The 15,833-nt window shown below is 44.0% G+C and overlaps 1 long non-coding RNA gene across 2 annotated transcripts; it reads right to left on the reverse strand.

Moving 5' to 3' along the window:
* Positions 1-1,238: 1,238 nt before the first annotated feature.
* On the reverse strand, positions 1,239-8,156 carry LOC121602189. Of its 2 annotated transcripts, none has more exons than XR_006006321.1 (4): positions 7,846-8,156; positions 5,009-5,047; positions 2,489-2,733; positions 1,239-2,401 (listed from the first exon to the last, which is right to left on the reverse strand). It is a non-coding gene; the product is annotated as an uncharacterized LOC121602189 (long non-coding RNA). The 2 variants fall into 2 exon arrangements; XR_006006320.1 differs by having other exon boundaries at positions 2,477-2,733.
* Positions 8,157-15,833: the final 7,677 nt, after the last annotated feature.

The following is a 15,833-nucleotide window of genomic DNA, read 5'->3' on the forward strand; positions in this document are numbered from 1 at the left end:
GAATACAAACACGCATCTCAGCGAAAGGAAATTCCCAGTCAACCACCCGGATGTGGCTACCTGAGCAGAGTTATTCCAGAAGAGGTGCAAAATTCCGTATGTAAAACATTTTAAACAAACATGTTGCCCTGTTTCAGCTGCCACCAGAATAAGGTTGTTTTTCGCACCTCTTCGTTGAGGACGGCAGGTGCAATCCAACGGTGCACCGAAATGGTTTGCATTCTTTGGTAATGATGTACAGCTGTATCCGCACAAAAAAAAACACGCGGTTCCAATGGAGACGCCAGGTTGTTCGTGATTATTAAAACCAACGTTTCCTCTAACCTTCACCGTGCAATTCCCGATGGACAAAATACAAAAAAGGTCAACAATTTCAATGGTTTCAAACGCTGATCTACGCATGTGAAACATCAATTGCACAGGAAGTTATTATTTACATAGGATATGCCAGAAAACAAATAACTTCTGCAAAATTATAAATAGAATACACAAAAATCGTAATTATGATAACTACTGCTTTAAGCTCTGGTTAAGGATCAGAAAAAAGCACGTATTTTTGGACGTCAGGAAAGCCTATTTATCTTCTCCCTTCCAGGCTGCTGGTTCCTCTCACTCCATAATTGATCGAAGAGCACACTTCATAATCCATTTAATTTGCTACCATCAAAGAAAACTTTTCGCACAGCACGCCTGATGTACTGGGAAAAGCGTCGACCCTTTTGCGAAATTGGAAAAAGCTCAATTTTGAGAAAGAAAAAAAAACCTATCCCAAACACTAATTGAGCTTGCCCTCCGAAAGGGAACTCCACTGGGTCCTTTCCCGGGAAGGAAAAAGCCAAATCACCCATGGGTAGCTCATAACCCATTCGAAAGCTGAACGGTGAACAGTAAACTTTACCTCATGTCGAACCGGTCGTTGGTTTGCATAGTTCAAACATTTTCGCACTGGTAGAAGTTTAGCTTAAAAAAACCAACAATAACAACAACAAATAAACAGCCCCACCCGAGTGCGCGAGCATTCATCTTTTCAAGGTTCTTGGTGCTGGTAAGGGACCCCACCAGTTACCAACTTATTCCGAGTCGGCGGAATATGGCGTAGGAGACGGCGCAGGAAGTGCAGGATAAACTTTTCTCATAAATCCCTTCAACCGAGCACAACCTAAACTTTCCCTACAAACGACCCACATTTCTCGAGCGAGCATTTCTCCATTACCATTTTGCAGATTTACCCCCGTTTGCCAACGATAAGGGGGGAGGGGGAGGCAGCGATGGTAAGATGGTTTACCCACTTTTGCCCTGCTTGCGTCACAGACGCGTTAATGCACCGCGTTCCGATTGCCTGTCGCCTAAATCAGATAATCGGCAAACGGAAAGGCCGCGTGTGTGGCTGTGTACGGAGAAAGATTGGAGAAGGAAGGATGGGTTTGATAATACAAGACCGCGCACAAAGATCCCCTCTCGAAGGATTTCCCAAGTATGTTTGGCTGCGGGTGTGTGTGTGTGTGTGTGTCTAAGAATGGCCGAGAGAAACTACTTTCAGCAAGGGTTCAAATCTGCTTCACGCAACCGACCGTACCACCAAATAAATGAGACTACATTAGCGGAAGTTTATCGGAAATTCATCGCACTGATGAACTACACGCTCAAGAAGAAATTTTATTTACGACCTTCAATGGTTTCCTTTGTTTTAACAATCATGGAGCTATAGTCCGGCATGGTACCACCATCATGACGGAAACATATTGTATTGAGAAACTTTTTGCAGCAGATGGCGGACTGCTAAGGCGTTAATTTGTTCACTTTGGATTGTATTTACAACATGATGCTTGTGTCAGTACAGCAATTAATTTGCTATCCAAGACAGCGTTAGCGGACTGTAGATTAAATGCTCCTTTGAAACGGAACATAGCGAATTTTGTAGCTCATAATACGGAAAAAGAAGGTTACATAATGAGCAAGGCTATTCAAAGTCGGCACCGTAAAATCGTTACTGAATGTTTCAACCAAATTACTTCCTTTCAAACCCGCCTTCAAATATACGCGATATGTTCTTCGTCTTTCCTATGTCAACCGTTATTCAGTTAAACCATTACTTGGCCATTGTTTTCCTATCATCATCACAACCAAACCATAGTAATAAAGTGCTCCACATCGCGAACCAATACGCCATAATGAAAATTCAAATTAAGTTTTCAAATTTACTACACACCGCACGGTGTACATGCAATTCACATTCATCACGATGTTTGACAAACTCCTGACATGTATGCCTACATCCGTCAAATTGTAAAATGATTTGAATAAAACATCTCCTTCTCATGCCGTTCCGTAAGGCTGTCATAACTCAACAACTGGAGCGAAAGTATCTTTCGACGCAAAGGTACAAGCGGATCGAATGCAGCTAAAAGCGGAAAGAAATTGATGAATAAAATTGATTACAACTTGTTCTTGATCTTGACATCCTTCCATCACTCACTCGCACACTCACTCACTCACTCTGCTGCGGTTTTGCGAGGGAAAAGCAAACAGCTCCAGTTTGTACGGGGGCTGTGGTGGACAAGGAGGCATGGCTTGTTTGCACTTTCACAGCTAACGCCAAATCTTGCGAACAAGCGCGAGCAAGCGAAAGTTGCCATGTGAATTCAACATGATCCCGAGCAGCGTAGAAAATTTTACGAACAAATTCGTTCGTAATTCACGCCACTGACAAATACAGCGATGTTGCTTGAAAGTCTGAAAAAGAGAGCGAGACCGTGAGAGAACGAGATTGAGAGAGACAGAGCAGGTCAGGATTCACGCATGAAAGGATAGTGTTGGGTGATATTTTACCACCCTTCCCTAAGTCAACAACAAGAGTTCAGCCGACGTGCCAGTGATAGCGCACCACCCACACATCACTAGGAAAGTAAATCGTAAAATTCGTTCAAACTCATCCAAAACACGTAACAGCACAGTGATGGAAAAGCTTGGCAAAGCGAAACTTCTTGCTACGCGTTAGTCGGCGTGCTTTTTTGTACACTGATTCAATTCAAAAATGGACAGACGAGTGATCGAAATGTTAACAGAAATTTACTATACTACATTTTGCTACATATGCAGCATGAATCTTTGGAACAGTCGCTAGATAGTTTTTGTTCGCATATAATAGAGGAATTTAGCTCTCATCTGTTTCTTGAAACCATTTTCTTTTAATAATTACTGTGTTAATTTATTCCTCCGCAGTGTGTGTTTGTTGTTTTCTATCTTAAGCATCGTAACTGTTATTGCAAAACTACAACTAAGATTTTGCAACATTTTTTTTCTTTCCACCTGTTTCCACACCATCGACAGGGCAATACAAACTTGACACGATGGCTCAATCGCCATCGTAGTAGTACCACGCATGGCATGATCAAACAATCCCACCTGCAATTCCAACGCCCTTTATAGTGTGTTCTGGTATGGGCGAAGCTTGGCCTGGCTGCACAAGGCATCCGAATAAAAAGGAGCAAAGCAAAAACTCACCAACTCGCATGTCGCACAATGATGGACGGTAGAGTAAACATTCCTTCCCCTAGCTGGCAGCTGTTTCAATATTACCTTCCCAACGCTAACTACATTCCTCGTCCAACAAAAACACCTCCTCCACAACACGCGATCGTGTAAAGTTTGCTGAAGACCGAGGTCTATCAGTAATGGACTGCTTGCATTGGAAGGGTTACCACCACCAGAGCACGTTTGTTCATAACAATGCCGGGGGTGAGTCTTTCGATCACGGTCAAAGTTTTATAAATTAACCTCCCTTCCGTACTGAACGGATTCGGTGCCGTGTGAATACAGCACTCCTCACTATTATGAGTCCCACAAACAAACACACACATGGTCCCAATGCATTCCCACGAAAGAAAAACCCAACGCCTCGGTAGCGTTGAACAATTAATTTATCAACTGCCTGCCACAGACACTTCACATCATGAAGCTGTACGACGCCGCTCTGGCAAACGGACACGATCGATACGGTGGCTAGCAAGTATTTGTTTTTCCACCGGTGTCCGCCCCTGTTGCGAGATGTTACAATAAACAGTACAGTAACGCAAACAATTATCTCGAACAGCAAGCTGCGCGAGAGACCGAAAGATGATTGCACAAGAGCAATGAAATAAAATAATTGCACACCACACACGCGCCGTGCCATCCATTCACGTGCTGCTGAAGTGTTGCATTGGAGGTAAGCGTTCGATGATGGAGTGTTGCTCAACTGTCAACTCGAACGATAGTGGGGATAGTGGAACACGACCACTGTTTGAAGTTGCCTCTGACGTATAAATTAGAAGAATTGTTGATTTGTTTGAGCCATGCCGGACGCCGTACCTTTACCACTCAAGGGCAAACATACTGTGTAGTGCGTAGTCACGGAAGCATTGTTATAAACTGCGTAATGTTAGCGGAATATCTTTTACATGTCCTCACATAGATAATATATTAAGTTTGATACATTTAAAACTATGAATAAAATAACACATACACCAGCCGCATCTTCCAAGCGGTTTCATCTCAATCTCACGCAACCAGGCAATACGCCTTGTAACGTACTTCTACTTGTAACAAACAACCTCATATCAGTCCTCATCAGTCCTCAGCAGCTGCTGTAAAGGGGCGCACCCGTGCGTAATAAACGTCTTACAAGCGGATATCTGCTGCTCATAAATTCCGTTCGATCCATAATTTTCCGCTCCACAAGCAGGGGATTAATATAAGCCCAGTGGGTAGGGAGTACGCAATCGTCGGTTAACCGCGTCTTCAAACACTATACACTCTGCACTCGTTGCAAGTGGCTCTTCCAAACCACGGCAACCGCACCGAGAAGAAGTAATTGCTACGGCTCTCGTCCTGAGCCCCAAGCCGATGGCGGATTATAGCTCCTTCAAAGTCAAACCGCAAGGCTGTACGCCGTTTCAACAGCGTGCAGCAGCCCGCTATCGCATTCTTCCGCAGATAATTGAAGTGAAATTAGAATGAATTTAATTACCTGACAGCACGGCTCGCCAAACATCCGCTCGATTAATAGCTGAAACGATATGGCAGGATAAGACAGAAATATCAGTTTACTGGTTTGCTAACACAAGGAAGCAACGAGAGTACAGTTCATATAGCGTCATCGACAACGGTAGACACAAATACCAGATCATAGACACCGAAGAAGAATATCATTTACCCATCATCCAGGTTTAGTGATCATCCCTAATCTGACGTGAAGTAAATCAAGTTCCGAATCATCTCCTCAAATAACTTTATAAATCAGTTTGTAAGTTCTCACCAATGTGTGCTTTCTGCATAATCCCTTACAACCGGATGATTGTTTTTAGGACCCTCTTTTCGAGCGCCAAATGTAAACCACCTTTATGTCTGTCATTTTAAGTACGGTAAGCGGTAACGCTAACGGATGGTTGATTGCTTTCGATCGCAGTGTGCGAACGTAATGCCGTACTATCCGATTCCGAACCAACCCATTCTACCACCACTGTCACACTTCCGGCAATAAATATTATCGACAGCCAGCATTAGCCTTGATGTGCACCAGCCTCAAAAACAGGAACTGAAACAAACGACACAAAAATAATACAAACAGGGCCCCGATGACCCCGTTTCCATCGACTGGTGGGGACTGGTGGTTGATTAAAATAATGCCACCTTGTAGTGAAGGCTATAAAACACTATAATAAACCACCTTGCAGACACGTGTAGTGTACGCACGAAGGCCCCACCCAAACGCATCGTTGTGTTCTGGATCATTCCACTTGATGGCGGAGTTTGAAGTGTTTGTATATGGCGGTCATTTGAGAGAGTATGCCTGAAGTGAGACGGGTGTAACTATTGCCTTTAGCTAGAGTGGCCTGGTTCCAGAACTGTGTACGTAAAATGCGTCAAGGTAAGATACAGAAGGCATCGATCATGGGCCATAAGTTTTGAACATAGACACCCGCGTAGTAGCACCTGACTGCTTTGTACTTTAGTCGTGAAAATAATTAATTTTCATTCCGATGCGTGCTTATGATCCGATTCAGAAACGGTGGTCTGTGCGAACGTGCACTAGTGCCGGTCAATTGTATATGTTTCTAAAATACCTTGGAAGTTCGCTCGACTTGATTAATGAACATTTGACAGTAGCATGGATACATTTGGCTTATCATGTTCCGTTTCCAGATGTACTACTTTGAAGCCACATGGTGCCTACTCGGTACAGAACTTAGCAACACTGCTGTCATATAAAATGCAGTGAAAACATTGAGTGAATTCAGCGTAATATGTTCAACTGGTCGAGCATTACAACCCTGATACGTCGAATATTTCTACAGCATCATAACATAACAGCTCCATCGCCGCATGTACGCTACAGCGCAGTATTTCACCACTGATTAAAATATCAGAACAGTGTGAACTGAACTGGTACGAATCGTACGAGGTGAAGATCTCCATCCGAACCATAACAGATGACTAACGACCACAAAATCATGAATACGCGCAACCCCTTATTAAATCGCCGTAAAAAAGGACCCACAGTTGAGATTATTTTACACAAAAAGATTTCCACATAAAATACCAAAAGGAATGTTGCGAGTCGTGGTCGTAACAAAAACTTGCAGTCAACGTGGAAGAGTGCACTGCATTCGCGACCCGAAAGACGCGACGCTGCTTTGCGCGGGGGTAAAAACGAGCATCCAAAACGAGCCGAGTGAACAATCCGTGCGCTATTTAACCATAAAACAGGCACCGAAATGAGACGTAAACCAACTGGAAACAAGAGCAAAACAAGAAGAAGCAGAATAGAAGATCTCATCTGTATCGTAGCTGAATGGTGTGGTACATTTGGTACAAAAACCTTTGGAGCATTCTGTTTGTGCCCCGGGTTTTGCACAAGCGGAACCTAACAAGCCCGCAACGCTTGAGGAATTTCCAGCGATCCGTAACTGTGGTGACTTAATTTTCGAGTTTTTAGAATCCAAAACCGTGCGCTTTGTAATGGTAACAAAAGAGAAGAAGTTTGGCGGGTGGGTTAAAAAGGGTGGTAATAGAGAAAACGTGCCATCATACAGCGTTCTACAGCGATTGTGATCTATTCAGGTTCACATATTTGGAGTTTTTTATGTTACTTTGCTTACATTTACATACCGACTGGTTGCATTCACTACCGAACGGTATTCTCATGATAAAATATTTTCCAAGAATCTGATCCCCTCAAGTTGCGACATAAAAGAAGCCTTCCAGCAACAACTCATCTGTGTACGGTAACGCAAACAACATTTAAGATAGTTGAGAACACTTTTTTATCTATTGATACATCATCACATCATCCAGCATTGTTCATTGATATTATTACCCCCACTATCATTTAACTCGCCCTACCTGGATCATGATTCGTTCACCTTTTCCTATTCATTACAATTTCTCATCCTGACGAACCCCAGGTGAAACCATCAATCAATCATGCAAGCGATACGATCGACAGTAAACCCCGTACCAGGACGAGGACGGCAAAGGCAAAGCTAACAGAACAATGGCGAATGGCCTGAAAGCGGATATATCCACCTTTTATAGGTGCTTCGCTAAAAGCCATCCCCGAGCGGTCAACGATGGACGAAGTCGTACGGCGGCGCCAGTGTAAATATTTTCCTAGCCAGTCAGATTCCAAACAAACTAATACTACCAATCACGCGGAGGTAAACGTTATTTAATGAGACACGTTACGATTCTTCGTCAGTAAACATGTAACCTCCTACGGATGGGATGTCGTTGCACGTTAGTTTGGTGGGTATTACTTTTATCAAGCCGTATTGAAATATTTTTTTTTATTTATTCCCCACATACCAATACGAAAGCCACGTAGAAACGGAGATATCACATTATTTGTCTTTCCTTCAACTTCTACTTCATTTTGTCTTATTCACACGACAAGACATCTTAGTGGCGTTTTTTGTCATGCTGATACTTCTGAATTTCTAACCGAAACTCGAACAAATTCTAGTTTACCGCTGACCAGTTATTTTCTTATTCGCGTTGACTATATCGCTAGAGGCGCAAGTCTAGCAGGATCTTCTCTTACTTAATATTTCTTTAGATAACGACACGTACTGAACTTCCTTAAAACTAACCAACAGCACACTGTGTACTACGATGGATTTAACGAAACAAACAACAAAGGTAACGCTGTATTTCTGCACGCACAGGTGCGTCGAATTTGACAGCTGAACTGTGCTACAACTGTTATATGTTTTGTATAGAGACTTCAAGTCTAGCGAAACTGTTATAAAGGAGGTGTAGGTCTTGGATTATATTAGAACTATTAGATAATTATTCTTGAAATGTTTGCATAAGAATAACTTCCATTTATCGTAACACCCAAGGGTTAATAGAACTGCTTCCAAGATCCAACAAATAAGAATGGGAAAGAATGATTGACAGATCAGTAGGACACGTATCAAGAACATCTTTCCAATGTTGTGATGTCTGTTGTCTTCCAACCTTTTACCCAAGGACGAGATAATCAGAAAGAGGATGCGAAAGAGGGAGCGGAAGAAGAAGAAAAAAGAGAGGTCTGACTGTTAAACTTTCTCGCACCAACCAGAAAAGAGAGAGAGAGAAAAAAACAATGCCTCAAGCTGAAGTTCCTTCTTCCCACTTCGGGGTAAAACTTTTGCCCTGTATTCCTGCGTCAACCGAAATCCGTCAACGAGCGGGGAATGGAAACCTCCTCGCATTCACCCAGCCACCACCGTTCAGCCCCGGTCTGGGTGGTGAAGTAACACCGTACAAAGGAAAAGTTCAAATTGTGTTCCGTCTAACGTCAAGCTTTCACCATAGGGCGCGCACGTCATGTGCTGTAGATGAAGCGTCGTTACTTTACGCGAACAAAAAACTTTCATCAACCCCCCCCCCCCCCTGCTCCTCGCGTACTTTAAACCGAAACACACAAAAGATTACGAAAGGAAATGAAGCAACAAATATGCAACAACGGACGGGGTGCAAGCGAGTGGGGAAATATCGAAGGAAAGACAAAAACACAAATATCATTAAAGTTACACCTCACATACCCATGGCGACAGCCAAGGAGGTAGGCAGCTGGCGCAAAGGACACCAACGGCAAGACGCGCTACCTTTCCAACCATTCTCGGTCACAGCACACTGCCGTCCCCTTCCCTTGCTTCCCCTGGGACGGATCACAATTTCCGTTTTGCCACCATCTAAGCATGGTGCTGTTGTGTGCGCCTGAAGCCTGATCCAAACACGATCGAGCTGCCGTATCCACGACTATACTCACGGGAGGGGCAGGGGCTTGTCATAACATTTACTCTGAGCACTGAGCACTGAGGCTGTCAGAGCAGGGGAACATTGAAACGAACCTTGCGGCCGTGGCGGGTTTGGCAACAGGGCCGGGAAATGTTATAAAATTTACAAAAATCACCAAACCCAACCACCACCACCCATTAAACCGACCGCACCGACCCAGCTTTAGGCCAACATTACATTGTGGTCACATCAAACCGACGACGCCAAATGTGAGCATGTATGTGTGTGTGTGTGTGGGGGGTTTTTTTCACTCTTCTTTTGTTTCTCATTTCGGTTACCCGGTGTCACAATCTTGGCTAAGCGCTGTCGGTTTTAATAATGCGACTAATCCATCCACTGTCACCACACAGCAGGATGCTGGAACAGGACGAACACTGGGAGATACGAGAGAGAGAGGATTTGTGTTATCCTTGGTATATGCAAGCACGCACGACTCGTTTCGTAGAATAACAACATCAAACGAAACGGGGTTCCAGTAATTATAAAATATTGTATTGCATTAATTTCTTTTTGTGTTTTCAAGCGATGCGCGCCACACTGCCGTGGTGGAATGGGGAAAACATGGAAAAAATGGGATTATTGTGAATGTGAAAAGCAATCAAACGAGAGCTACTTTTTATTACATTGAAACAGTTCAATTGAGAACGAAAGATGTACCAAAGTTCGATTAAAATCGTTATCATAATGCAATCGGTAAAGGTTGAATTGAAATGATATTTTGCAATTTATGTACATCAAATTCACTACTACACTTTGTAACGTTGTACACGATCTTCAAACAAGCGAAGCAAAGATCACAGAAATCTTAAAGCAACCAAATTCGCAACAAAGTAATATAAAAGCAAAACCCCCAACTAAACTGCCCCCAAAACTATAGAAACGCCAGAACACACACACACACACACCAATTAAGAACCATTTCAAAAGCTTCACCATCGTAACTACGAAACCATTTGCTGGAGCGAGTAAGCTGCTACCGCTGCACAGCGCTCTTTTGCGAACGCATAACATTGCAATTAAACATCCGTCAACCGAAAGTGCACACTTGCTCGTTTTTTGCTGTTTTTGCTCGTTCATCCTTTGTCCATTGGAAACTCAATTTCACCACCGAAAAAGAGAGGAAGGGGAAGTCCGCCTTCAACCCACTTTCCACGCTGTTATTACCTTTCATCGAAACTTTCCACTTTACACTGCACACCACCTAAAAGCATATGCCTTTGTCCCTAGCCGTCCTCATGTCCTTCAGCCCCCATTTTGGTGCACAAGTTTTTTTCCCTCTCTCTCTCTCACTCTCTCTTTCTCTCTCGGTCTTTTGCTACTGTTTTGGGATATAGTGGTGGACAAAAAGGGGTGCTGTGTTTTACTACTTTTAACGCTACTATCAAAAATGGAGTGAAAAATGGTTCGCCGCTTTATGCAGGCTGGAAATGAGACAAACTTTGTATGTGAATGGAGTGAACGTTTTCGATGGGGGAAAAATGAGAAAACCACTTTTTGTAGTTGACGTGTAATTTTCCAAATCCGCTACATTGCTGTGACTATCGGACATCAGTGTTAGATTATGCTGTAAGTAATATCTGTACAATGGTATGGAAAAAGCACACTATTTAAAAGTAAACTTTAGTGAAACATGGAAAAATGTGTCCGTTCCCATGTGCGTGTTGTTTGGAGCAATAATTGCTATATTCTACTTAGTTTCTCTTCAAAATGTGTTTCAACGGAAGCCTCGAAGGGTTTATCCTAACGGCAGAAACCATTCGTACTGCTGCTTCACGTCCACCTACCCACGAAAACATCATCCAATATTATCCAATAATCTCTCGACACAGTTCGCTGGAGTATCCTGGACCCAACTGACAAACACATTTCATTTGAATTAGAAATTAATTATTTAAAATATCGCTGAAACTTTCTCCAGCCCAGCTTCCCCGTGTCCACAGCCCCATGTTGCCTAGCCGCAACGGGGAACATCAGTTTGCTACACTTCCCACGATCTCCCACGCGACGGTGTGTGATAAAGTGACTGAAGCGCAACTTTACATGCAGCATCCACCTACGGTCGATACGACCGACGAACGCTCGTAAACGTCAGCCGGAATGGGGGGAGGGCGGCTTAACCGACCGAATCGGGGTGAAACACTACCCTCCCCGAGCGGAAATACACACTATTCGGGAAAAGTTCTTACCTCGGCCGAGCTTTTATAATTTAATTATACCCTCCCGGGATCGGCCAAGCATGGTCCCAGGTGGGGTGGTATCCTTGGAAAGTTGTGGTTCATCGGTTATTAGCAGCGGTGGGCGCCCTATTTTTCCGTACGTACGGGCCAGGATTATGCTTCGTAATTTGAGGACAGTTTTAAAGCGAACCAAGGACCTTGTGAATGGCGCCAGCACTCATGATGAACTTGAACTTTACAGCAACCACAGCGCTACTCCAGCAGCTTCGTTATCTTGACATTTTAAAGTGGATAGATGAGGATGAGCCACAGCGCAGGTAATTAGCAACAGCGCCCTGTTCCCCCGGGCGAGAAAATGCTCTCCACAAAATGCTGAACTGTTTGCCGAAGCTTCAGCTTCACGGCGGTTTGAGGCCACTCTGTAATGCCTTATTTAAATCACTTAAGTTGCGGTTGAATTGCTGTCAAAACATAGCAGGCAGAGCCCGGTACCAAACACCGGGCTGCTCCATCTTAATTTATACGGATGCGGATGGAGCTTGTGATCAGTAGAAGAAGTTGATAGGGAATGAATAGTTTGGTGAAATTAACTCCTTGCAGGGGGGTTAAATTTGTGCCAATCAAACTTCATACTTATTAAACCATAACTGTGCGAAGGATGAGAAATGAGTTAATTTTAACAAGCAAATATAAAATGCGGATGCTGTTTCCCGTTCTGCTCACAATAGCCAAGGCTACAAAACAAGCTGTTTTATTGTTTCAACACAAAACAAAAAGCAATACACATAAAAATAGTACAAATGATAACAGTGCCGTGCAGCCCCGGGTAAGCCCACTTTTAAGCCCGGACGTCATTCGCCATCAACGCTGTGCTGCGTCCGCTTGTTCCACCGAGTGTAATCCCAAAGTCACAAACAGAGCGGCATTGGGAAGTGAAAATCCATAAAACCAACAAACGAGTGGTGCGGCTGGAAGGAGCAACAAAAAAGCCCCAAGCCAGCAGGAAAATCCAATCGGACTGGACCACCGCACGCTCAACAGCGCCAAAGTGCAGCATGGGCAGTCCTCACTTACTATATTCATTTTTTATCATTTTTTTCCATTTATGCCCCGTACTGTTCCCTTTATTTTATACTTTTATGCCCCGTACTGTCACTACAAATAGACACACCGGACACTGTCGGTCGGCTGCACTAAGTGTGTAGGCTCGGAAAGCACAGCTGACAAAAAGTGAACAGCACACAGATTATGACCGTACGTACACATAAAGCTAACAGTACGCCTGACACACTTCACTGTCGTAGTGACGGACACGCCGGAATGCAGCACAATCCGAAAACATCGCAGCAGTCTCTAACAGCAGCACGGCAATGTTGATGTTGATTGAACGATTGCAAGATGGCGCGTGCCGTTGTGCCACTTTTCATCCCGCCCTGGCTCTTGACCAACTTCACCAACATACCCACCACCACTCGGTGAGATTGGAGCAGCCCAACAACGGAGCACCCAATCACATATGTAAATAAAAGCGGCCCGTTCCTCTTGCCTACCCGGCCCGGTTCGCTCCTTTCCATGTCCACGGTTTTGCAACTCCTCCACAGCTTCCCACACTTAAGTGCAGTGTCAATAACAACCGTCGGGCGATAAATCCTGCTGAGATGGTTAAGCATCTCACGGGAAGGAGGGTTCGTAGGTCCAGGCTGTGCAAAACCACCCACTGAGCTGGATGGTCGTCCAGCAGCAAGCTCCTGCTGCTTTTCCTTTCGATGCGATTCCTCAGCGTCCCTGGATTTGCCTCATTATAGTCATCCTTTTTTTTCGGAAGAAGTGTTCTTCTACGTCCTTCGAATCGATATCTCGGTGAGTGAATTTAATGGTTTGGATTTGCACGACAAGAAAGCAACAACAACAACACACCCAACATGAACATGGTGCGAAAAAAACCCGTATCCCAATGAGGCCACACAGAGGCGGCGCGTGTGTGTGTGTGCAAAAATAAACCCACACATCGCACAACACCACGCTCTTGCATGCACGCTCCCTGAAACCGAATGAATTCGGTTCGACCCCTCCAGCATCGATTCGGCACATACATCAATATAAAGAAACAATGATAACACAAAACAAACAATACGTGGAACGATGGGGGGGGGGGGAAGGAGCCAGGTGTTGGTTCACTGTTTGAGAAAAAACTCGATCTGGGACCTGCTCGGATCCTGGAAGATCCGGGAGAGATGAAAGATTTTGATTTTCCTTTCGCAAGAAGGCAGCTGCCATGGCAGCGCCGTGGTGCTGTGGTGGCGGTTCAAACGAAAATGAAAAGGAAATCTCATCCCAACGCAGCCATTTGATACTGGCGCAGCGCAACATTATCCATCCCATGCTTTTGTAGTGTTGTGATGGCGGCTCTGCATTCATTCGCTATTCTCGTCCCGCGCATATAAGCGCTTCAATGAAACTCGTGACGCGGACTTCCGTTCCGAACAAATCGAATCCTTTCCATGTTTTTTTTTTTTTTGTTTTGCTCAAACGCACGCAAAAATCCTTCAGATCTTTGCTCGACGGTCGACATTACACGCTTGTGATAGGAGAAATTCAACCCACGTCTGGTTTTTTTTTTTTTGGTTTCTATTCCATTCCGGTTTGTTGGAAGCGTCAGCGCTCTGTTTCGTTTGTGTGTACGTTCGGTGTGGTTTGTTTATCTGCAAAGCAAAAAAGAACTAAAAGAGAAAGGGGGAAGGGAATATACGCCTCACTGCTAGTGTGGAGAGAATTTGTTCGGTTTGTTGTTGTTTTTTCATTGAAATCCCGAACCTCTATTTCAAAGCCAAATTCTTCGTATTGCTTAGGCTGCTTGCTTTTTTTCTCTTCTTTTTTAGCTGGGATATTACAAATATCACAACAAGTGCACTACGTTGTTCCGATCGGAATCGAACTTGGGTTGGTTTATGGGTACTTTTCACGAATCATGTTATATTATATTTAATGTTTACATCCATTGTTGGTTGCAAAGATGCTTCGATTTGTAGGATAGCAACAGCAGCAAGATTTTTAAATAAAAATCAACTATTCAATAAGTCTTTGCAGGGTTTTTATACTTGCTTTCGCATACGTAGCTATGTTAAACGCAATAGTAGCATTTGACAGGACAAGCGCATCAGTTGTTTTCGGGACGTCATCACGCTTCAGATAACTTTCGCACACGATATCGCAAGCGCGGCACACAATATCACAAAAGTTTTTGCGACTTGAAGCAATCATTCAACCAACGCTCAGAAACGTTTTCAAAAACTCGAAAATTTTACGCACAGAATTAGGTAAAGGATTTCGTCCCTTGTAATTGTGACTTTACGAGAAACAGTATTTTGCTTTTTTTTTTTGGTAAAATCTCGTAAAAACATGAAAACAACTAATTTGTCTAGCTGTCAATTGATCTAAATCCATTTAAACACAAGTAGATGAATACTTGCTTGAATCCACAACACTGGAATTGTGATATTGCTATATCTAGCCCGAAGGTTGTCTTAAATGTGATGACGTTCTGAAAACAACTGCAGTGGTTTTCCTGCCAAATGCAGTTGCGTTAAATATTGCTACGCCTGCGAAATCAACTATTTATATAATTTAAGTATGTATGAGCAGGCCACTTCTATGCCCAACTTCGAACTCTACTACCACGTGTCTAGCATAAAATAGTTTCCGCACACTCTGAACGTTATCCTACCGGCGCGAGTTCTCATTTCGATATGCAACTTCTATTTTCCTAAACAACAATAAAAAAGCAAATAATTTCTAGGGCTTTTAGCGAACAGCATTCAGTCCCGTTTACACCTGCTCTACTCCCTACCCACCAGAACCCATCCGGGCCAGCAGCCTATTCATGGCAATTGTACTCGCTATCGCAAATGACAGCGGCTGGGCTAAATGTGCAAAACCAAAAACCGACATCCATCCCGAAGCCAACCGAAACCAACCGGAGCCAGAAAATAACCGCCCTATGCTCAGGGTATGGCTTTATGGGGAGGAAAGCAAACCCACCCAGCTGTGTCCTGCCCGCACCCACGACCAGCCGAAATGCCACCACTAGCGCGTGATTAATGATGATGAGAATGATGATGATGTGTGGTGTGCGGTGCCGGACCCGTGTTAAATGGACCCGGTTTGCGCATTTCCTGTGTGCAGAAGAAGCACAGGGCTCCCTGCCATTGCGATAGTGGCCGGGTTCTGGCGGTCCCCGGACCTAAATCGGTGGACTAGCGCGCCCGACCAATCGGAAGGCAAAACGTCACACAAACAGAGGAGCGCAAATAAAAGCATAAAGCGTCGAGTGGC

Source organism: Anopheles merus, unplaced genomic scaffold (genome assembly GCF_017562075.2).
Source record: "Anopheles merus strain MAF unplaced genomic scaffold, AmerM5.1 LNR4000347, whole genome shotgun sequence".
NCBI lineage: Eukaryota > Metazoa > Arthropoda > Insecta > Diptera > Culicidae > Anopheles > Anopheles merus.